The sequence below is a fragment of the Convolutriloba macropyga genome, chromosome 1 (genome assembly GCF_964194025.1).
Source record: "Convolutriloba macropyga chromosome 1, txConMacr16.3, whole genome shotgun sequence".
Taxonomy (NCBI): Eukaryota; Metazoa; Xenacoelomorpha; order Acoela; family Convolutidae; genus Convolutriloba; species Convolutriloba macropyga.
Genome location: NC_134468.1, coordinates 14,254,449 through 14,263,771, shown reverse-complemented (window position 1 = coordinate 14,263,771; position 9,323 = coordinate 14,254,449). Strand labels below are relative to the sequence as shown.

The following is a 9,323-nucleotide window of genomic DNA, read 5'->3' as shown; positions in this document are numbered from 1 at the left end:
GTCGAATTTCCTCTGCAAAAAATTTCTTTTTTTTCAATTATATTAGTGTTCAAAATTTTCGTATAGTTTTCAGCAAACTTGCATTTTTGTATAGTTTAGATGTTTTCAGATGCCTGAATTATTTCCACAGTCCGCTTAGAAAATCATTGCAAAAAGTTATTTAACTTTTAGCTTAAAAATGGAGTAGACATATTGCACGGTGGTAGAGAACTGGTTCAATTCTTTCCAAGCAACTGGTTTTGATCTTTTGTAAATTGTTTTGTGTTTTGAAACAGAACAAGAAGACTAAATTTCGACGCCTAAATTTAGACGAAGCGTGCCAAATAATTGATACGGCTGAAAATCTACCATCTGAAACATTTATACAGCCGTGAGACATACATTACATGGATAGAAAACAAAAGAGAAACTCCCATTCTTTCGTTGTTTATGTTTAATTTCAAAGTTGTTCTTAATTAGTTCTGATTCAAACGATATCCTGATAAGAATTTACATAGCATGGAAACAAATTTTTGCATAGAAAACCACCAGATTTTGAGAAAAAGCGTTTGCAGAGAATATCAACAGAACTCGAGTTAAAAAATCAATGGAGAGGAAAATTTTCATAATTGAAGTTAGATTTCTGCATCAAAAGTGCGCTTTTGTACTAAAAAGAACTGAAGAGGTTATCTACTTAGCAGAACAATTTAAAAATGATCCAACACACTTTTTATATAAAAAAAGACATTCCCGGTTTTAATCCAAGAATTTTAGTGCAGTTTTGCAGCAGAAAAACATAGAGAAAAATTTTATTAGCAAGTCTAATTGTTTTTTGGCTGACTCTATTCTTTCAACATTTCAACTACTTCAATTCTTTTCCCTTTAAATCAATAACAGTTTTGTTTAATCGATGCACGCGTGTGTTTGGTCAATTTCACGCAAAAATTGTGATTATCATTACATTTTGTGCAGTCAAACTTATATTTATATGCCCAAATTGGGCCAGAGATTTTTTTCAACATTTTGATCTATAATTAAATATGGTCGCCATTTTCTACTTCCTATCAGGCACCTGAAATAATATTAAAAATATCAATCTGATTTAAGGTGCAGTGGTAGGTATACAATTGCAAAATCTTGGATTTCACAGTATTTGTTTAATTACCATCACCAATTGATATAAAATATAGCATCTCTTAAATCATCTATTTTCTCCATTGAGTTAATGTGAGGCTGCAGTAGATTTGTATAAGGTCTGACCCTAAAAAATGAGAATAGAAAAGTTGTTTACTAACTTATTTCAGCGATCAAATTGTGCAAAACGGGGTTAGTTGTCATGCATTCTCTGGAAAATTTTTTATTAACATCTGGGAAATTTTTACAATGAAGGGTACCTCAAGGGGAGAAGCAGCTTCACCTAAACATATAAAAAATATTTGATTGCAAAGTATCTGTCTTCATTGGAAGATAAAGTAGTTAAAGATGTGTAGAGAAAAACACCATGGTAAAGGACTCAATGCCTTAAAGTTTAGGTATAGAGGCCTCCTTGAAAAATGTTCTCTAAACCGATTTTTATCTAGATTTTTATCTAGATTTTTATCTAAGATGATTTATCTTAGATTTCAGGGTTATTCTGTTGTAGGAAAATTGTAGCTGAACGTTTTGCAACATTTGACAATTACCAGATCCGCACCCTGAAAATTTTAAAAATAGTTTGAACAGATTAGTTTGGTACACGCACAGAGAAGTGCCAAATTACGTCACATCATAGGTCACAATTTGATCAGCAAAGGATTTCATCGACATATTGATGTAATAATATGAGCGAATAGAAAAAGAACAACTAAAATAGGTTTCAGGAAATAACGACGTATATGATAAATTAGAAGAAAAAAATGTATCGGCTTTCTCAATTAAAGAGTTATTTTGCCCCAGAGTATTCGCACTCTTAAAATTAGTAACTATCTAAAATTGAAACTGGACATCGAAAGCATTGTTCTAAAAATTGTGAAAAAATAAGCAGTTGATATATCAATATAAAATTTGTAAGTTAACACAAATTTCTCATTTAACAAAAACTTTTGAACATTCATTGATACTTTTCAACAAAATATTTCTATTGAGCCATTGATGGGGCCAAATAATTTACATAAAAACCGTCATTGACTCTAGCAATCATTATCAAGTGTTCTCCTGTTCAATTTCATTGTCTGAACAAATGGTGATAAGTTAAAAGACGAATTTTTGATACAATATACCTGTACTTCACCTCTACAAGTTGCTCTACAATAATTCAAGAAAGATGCAACCATAGTCACCACAGGACTTTTACAAAACAATTCAGCTGAAATGACTTCTCTTTTCCACAATTAGAAAAAGGGGGGAAAATGAGAGGAAATCACAATATTTTTTTCACAATTTCTCTATGGCTAAGTTTACACTTGTGTTAAACATTAGCGAGAGAAAAGTTGTGACAGAAATGTAACTTCGTGACAATTTTTCTCACTTTGAAACTTGAGTAGAGTTCATCAAAATTACCTTGGATTTTCTCGTAAAAGAACTTTGCGTTTTTTTTTTTAATTTCACAGGAAGACAGAAGGACTAGTGTAGGGGATCGATAACAACTGTGTAAATATTGTTATTGAAATTTGGTTTTAAGTTGGAGTAATAATGCCTCACAAATTGATTTTTTACTTTGTCAATTTAGTGGGTGCTAACTTGTGGAAACGTGGATTGAATTCGTTGACTAAATTGGCATATCTGATTAGGTATCATTGCTTCATCTAAATTTCACAAATAGGCAAGACCACCAGTGTAGAAAATCAACAGTAAAAATATTGTCTCCGAAACTTGATCTCAAATTGGAGCAATTTTGCATCAAAAATTGAACTTTCACTTTACAAAACTAGGAGGCGCTTGCGTAGTTTCGATTTTGAGTATATTTCATTGTAGGGAATCAATATACGATGGCAGCCTTCTGCGCTCTCACTCTAATGTGACATCTGCGTTTCGGGTGGTATAGAAATTTTTATGAGCGTACTCTTATTGCATTATGCTGGCAATATGGTTCTGACACTGATTGTTATTCGATACTTTCCAGCTCGTCGGTTTGACTTTTCCATTACTGAATATGTTAAAAACATTGATCTTTTTTCTTGTTCAGCTATACAAATATGCCTTGCTCATATATGGCCTTCACTTCGATTGATTATCATAAGGTCAGTCTTGTTGAAGTGGTAAGAGAAGCAAACTTTCAAGAGCTATTTTCGTATTGTTTATTTTCCCTAAAAACCATATTCATGTCAATTAGTTCAATAAAGTTTTCTAGTGGTCGCTTGATTAGTCATAACCTTGTCAGCTTCTTAGTTTATTTTAAATATTTATGGTAGCTCAGTTACAGCAAACACAACCCTCCCCCCCCCCCCCCTCGGCCACTGTATATTACCATCCAGAATTGTATGATTTACGCTTTGATAATTGTATATGTAAATTATAATTGACAGTCCCCTCACTTTATGTTAAAAAATATTATCAGTGCCGAAGCATTAGTTCGCTCACAAATGGCAATGGACACAAAAATTTCATGAGAAGTGGGTAAATGCTTTGACTCTTTAACTTTATTCAGATCGCTTTCATTTTAGACGGTCAGATTGAAACAAATTACTTCACGGTTCACTACAGATTTGATCATGCCTACCTATCTTCAAAATTAAAATGAGTCAATTTCGCAAATTACTACTCGACTATTTATGTACTCAAGACAACAATTTCTGATTAAAAGAAAGCTAAAACCGCCATCATCTTTCTTCCAAACAAAGTATTCTATTCATAGAACACTCAAATTCAATCTGCAAAAAAACTTCTGCACCCGCTGTTGCTCTGAATTTATTTTACCCTAATAAGGAGTACCAATAGTCGCCCCAGCCTGCTTAATCTAACATATATGCAAAACAATAGCGAAAAGGGATTTGAATTAATCGAGGCTCCTGGCGTTAAAAACGCACTGTTCAAATTAGATTTGGACTCAAATTGGTGTTGACAAATGGAATATGACAAAAAGGGGAAAATTCCATTAAAATTATTTCCACGCCTGCTTTTCGTGCCCATACAATTGATTGGTCTCTTTTGTATGTTAATTTATGGTTTCAACAGGATGTATGAACTTTCAACACTCATTAAAATAGGGCCTCCTCTAAGAGATTTATCAGGTATCAGAAGTAAAGACACTTTGCCTGAAAGAGTTACCGAGCCATTCCATTTATTCAGTTTCAATTACTAATGCCCTCCTTCTGAGCAATATGTCAATAAAAGAAAACAAGATAGTTCGTGTGAGTCTATGCGTGGCAAAAATCCAACACATTTCAGAAAAGAAAAACAAGACGTGAATTAAGGCATGACTGCGAAAACTGTAATCAGATTGGAAAAGAAGAATTTCAATTGCTAGAAGGATATGATATATACTGGCTCATTTGGGTTTTTTGAGCAATGTTTAAAGTTGTTTAAGATACATTTTAAGCAATTTCTGTGACACCTATTTAATGTTAAGTAGTCTATTCTCTTGAACCAAATGCTTTTTCGTGCTCTGTTTCTCATGTTTTTCCTCTTAGGTTATAGACCAAAGTTGCACCTGTTTGCTTTGCATCTGTTTGTTGTTATAAAAATTTTGTCAATTTTTCAGCTCTGATTGTTTTCAACAATTTGAGGTGACTTTTGAGTCATTAAGGTTTTTGTTGTTATTTTTGTTGTCTTGCCCTCAGAGCAAAATATATATAAAAAAGTTAACAATGTGTGACTCATTGTGATTTATTTTCAGTTGAAAAATAAAAGTAGCTTTGAAATTGTCGTAATTTGATTTCGTAAGAAAATGGAAAAAATTTGAATTTTTGATATGGTTGATTTTTCATATAGTCGGATCGATTTTCCGTGTAAAGTTTGTGTTTGCTTTGTGAATATGAAAAAAAAAATACTGTGAATTAATTGCTCACTATGCTCAGAGTTGAATTACATGTGCATCTGCTTAGTGGTTTTAGTCTTTATTATTGGTTATCTTTCCATTGTAAAATGTTTAAAACATAGGGGATTTGATATTCTGCGAGTTAATGGTCTGCCGTAAATATATACTGCAGTGAAATCAAAAAAGCTCTAAATGAAGATTTTCTTGAGTTCCTTAATCAATTGAGGGGAATGGGTTGACCGCAATTCAAATTTTTCCTTGATTCCTGATAACTTAAAATCTTGATCTCGATCTCGCGGCTATATTGTGATTTTTTGGTCCGAAAGCTGCTTCTTGTACCTGCTAATTTTCTCTATTACACATTTGTCTTGTTTCCTTTTTGATCGAACTCCCAGAAATACGTTTTAAATCAGAGCACAGTGCTTTGAAAACCTGAACACTGTTTGAAACCATGAAATGAATATTTAGATTATTCAATAATCTTTTTTTGGATCCTTGCAGAAAAAAGGGTATAAAAGTTAGAAGCTTGTGAGAACATAAAAAACATTTGACTGTAGACTCTGTAAATTTGTAAACAGGCTTTGGTTTTTCCCAAAAATGAGTTACTATGGTCACGCTATTGTAATCGTAACTCAAAACCATGTAAATGTTTCCCACTTAGACAGCTTCATAACAATTTTCAGAAAGTTTTTATCAAGAAATTGAAAAAAGTTTGGAAATTACCCATGTGATTATAAGAAGTTTCCATTAGGAAATCCTCTGCTTGAAATTTCTCGCAGCCTCTCACAGATCCAAACCATCTCTTTTTTCAGTCTGAGTTTTCTGATCGCACCCATCCGCTGTTTGAAACCGTAGATTGAACAATTAAGTATTTCCTGGAGTTTAACTAAAGAGCTTTTTTAGGACTTTTTTTGGAAATTTATTTCCAAAGATATCTTCAACAAGGAGGCTCGGTAATGCGCCTACGCACATAAGGTTCCGACCCCACTCATCCACGTTCTTGACTTAATCGGCTGCCAAATGATGAAGAGATAGAAAACATTCAAAAATATACACATCGTTCCACAAAACAACCAATGGAATACAATAATGCCACCCTAGAGGGCCGATGAACGTTATTGATAATAGGACTACTTGAAAGGACAATAACAAATATCAAACAACAAAATTATTTACGACCAAAACTCGATGTCTATAATAAAAAATCATAACAAAATCCAAGTCGCATCAGAAAAAAACTTATACAAAACAATTTAACCCATACTTAATTAAAAAGATATGGAACCAGTCCTCAACGACAATGGTTAACAGGTCGTCGACAAAGAGAGCAAAGAAGTTCAAAAATACCTTTCAATTTCCGCAAAATAAATATTTTCACAGTTATTAATGTCAGTAGATATAAAATGAATTCATTAAAATGTTCATTTATATCTCCATTGGAGTTATTTGAGACATTTCATAATCCAATCTTCAATTGCGCAAAATTTCAAAACCAATGGGACCTACGATTATTATTCTAAATTGATTAAGAAAATAAATCCTTTTAAATTGTACAAGTGAAAAAAAATCTCAATTATTTTAAGAAATCTTGTAATAAAAGCAGTAACAAAGCCAAGAAGCAAATGTTTGAAGCCAAAACCGTTAAAAAAATTTATATCAAGTCTTACTGGAAACGGGTTCTGACCTGTGATTAGAGAGAGTGACCTATAAAACGACCAAATAACTAGTTAAAAAAATTGACGAAGCTCAGAAACCCAAATATATTTTTGAAAACAAATATTTTCAAATTTCATAACAGATTTAAGATTTCAATAAAAAGCAAAGGATTAGTTTGCAGCACCTCATAAACCAATCGAGATTTTTAAATATTAGACTAAGTCACCACCCCAAAAAATAACAACAAATACATAAAGAAGCCAAAACTTTAAACAGATTTAAGAGATCCCACTGGTCAAGGCACTATAATTATAAGACGTTACCTGCGAGAGCTGTAAATCATTACTTTCTACTGATCTTAACTTCAACGAGTGTTCTTTATAAATTGACTACGTCGACATGACAGCAAATAGAAACCCAATATCTGAACAGTTTAGAAATTTCGAAAACATTTATTTATGAAACTAAATGGTCGAAGCAATCAGTCACAAGGTATAACCAAGTGCGAAATTAATGTTTGATTCAACTACCTTATGTGAGACTCTTGATTGGTGAGATTGAGTTGCATGACGACGAGTGAAAGCACGAAGGAAACACTTTTTTAAAATTTAATTTGATCGTCATTAAAACAACTATAAACTGAAAACTTTAACCAGATTTTGAGTTTTACGTCCTGAAGAAGCACTTGAGGGCAATCGTTATCAGGTATAGGGCGTACAACAACAAAAAGAAAGACAAAAACTTGGTCAAAAAAGCTTAAACTATTCAACAAAAACAGTTAACATATCCAGATAGGCCTTTTCCCAACCCTGTGCCTTTTCCGTTTTATTCTTTTTTTTGGTCTTGCCAAAAATGTGATAATTTGACAAGGAAACAAAATGAACTCATAAATTATGCAATTTTGCTTAAAAGAAATGAAAAGCAATAGTATCAAAACTAAGAAACCATTAGTTGAATATAAAACAGACACCAAAATTAAATTTTAACTCACAGGAAAATTGTTTCGATATGTTTTTTACTGAGATTGCGCTCGAAATTGAGAGAAATAAGATAAAATAGTGGCAAAGTTCAAAAATCACCGATATTTTTTTAAGCAAATATATTCAAAGTCATAACAGACATTAGATCACCACTGAAAGGGTTTTCTAGGTTAATTATACCGACTGAAAGCTAACTGGACTTTTGATAGTGGACATTAAGTCATTGGGCTACAAAAAATAACCAATGAAAGCAAAATTCGAGTAGTCTATAAAATTTTACGAAACGAAATCAAGTGGTCACAGCCATAAAGGCCATGAGCTAAACTCTGAAACCATAATATAATCCCGTTGGGCCTCGTTTATTGTAATTATTGCTTATCTTTAATTGAGCCCTTTTTTCAAATGTTTGTCATTAATTTGCATAAAATCATTTACATAGCGAAAATTTTTTGAAAAAAAGTGTCCCATTTTCGCGTCTCATCAAAATCTGAAAACATTTTTATCGTGTTGAGATTCATCTTGAGATCAAAATCAGCCCAGTTATAGCTGCGCGATAAAAAAACACTCAGAATTTCAACGCGAAATGATCGATTGCGAAATAGATAAATTTTAACCAAAATTTTTCAGTTTGTCAAACATAAATAATGCATTTTTTATAATTATCGAGTTTGAATTTGCAAAAAAACTGGCAAAACTATAATTCCAGAGGACTCCTAAAGTCACCGGGCGTACAACTAGCTCTTCTGCAAGCTTGGGAATACTATGAGTGCAGTTCTAGGGTGTCTACTACCAGCAAATGTAAAGCAAGTGTGCTAAAAAAAGCAAATTTGGTCACGTTTTTGAAGAAAAAGGTCAGAATTTTGAAAAACTTAGCCTTTAATCTAGCCAAAAGACTTGGTTAACAGCCAGCAACTCTCCTCTATTTTTAGAGATCAAAAAATATTACTACTGTAAACAAAATTAACAAATTCTGGCAAAATTGACGAAAATTTGATCAGAAATACCGAAAATGTGAACAAAAACAGCTGAATTGCGTCTAATATTCACAAAACTTTAAGCCTCGATGAATCCATATAAAAAGTAAAAATTGAAAAACTCTTTTCAATCGTGTTGGAATTCCATATTCTACACTGGAGGGGCTGAAAGAAATCAGCTTTTCCGAGTGGTTTCCATAAACTATTGCTCCGAAACTCTTATTATGTAACCCCGTATTTAACGATTTTTATACTTGGAAGATAGATTTTTTCTAGCATATAATTCACACAAAAAACGTAACCCTGCTTATAGTTCAATTAAATCTTAAATAATGTCTGAATTTTATGAAATATTTTTTACATTTCAAACTGTTTTTAGGGACGCTTTTGCTTGCTGCAGTAAAATAATTTCTGTAAACAATCAATTTCTTTTTTCATCTTCAAGAATGGTCGTGACAAAGCAAAGGTTTAAAAATTTTGCATATGTCAACACATTTTCAGATTTGGGATACTATTAGGAAAAGCGTCAGTTTGTATAGAGAACTTTGTAATTATTCAACCCTTTTCCAAAAATATATACCTTTGCGATTTTATAGGTAATCACTGTAAGAAACGACCAGTCATTTCTAGAATTGTTTTCGAGCTCAAAGATGTCTGCTTAAAAAAATTCGAACCAAAACTGTTTTTGTTCCGTTTCAAAAAATTAAAAAATACAACGTCAGCTAAAAAGGCTGACCAAAATTTTCTCTGCAGGAGATAATTTTGTAATAACTTTGTTTT

The 9,323-nt window shown here is 32.3% G+C and overlaps 1 protein-coding gene across 4 annotated transcripts in view; it reads left to right on the top strand.

The window, feature by feature from the left end:
• LOC142345786 (uncharacterized) overlaps positions 1–9,323 on the top strand; it is a 147,432-nt gene that overhangs the window by 38,234 nt on the left and 99,875 nt on the right. Inside the window, exon 1 of one of the 4 annotated variants that reach the window (XM_075398164.1) lies at positions 3,514–3,569. The exons of the other annotated variants lie outside the window; for them this stretch is intronic. The gene's annotated coding sequence lies outside the window, so the exon portion shown is untranslated. Of the gene's footprint in view, positions 1–3,513; positions 3,570–9,323 lie in introns of those variants that run through there. 4 annotated transcript variants of the gene reach the window in all.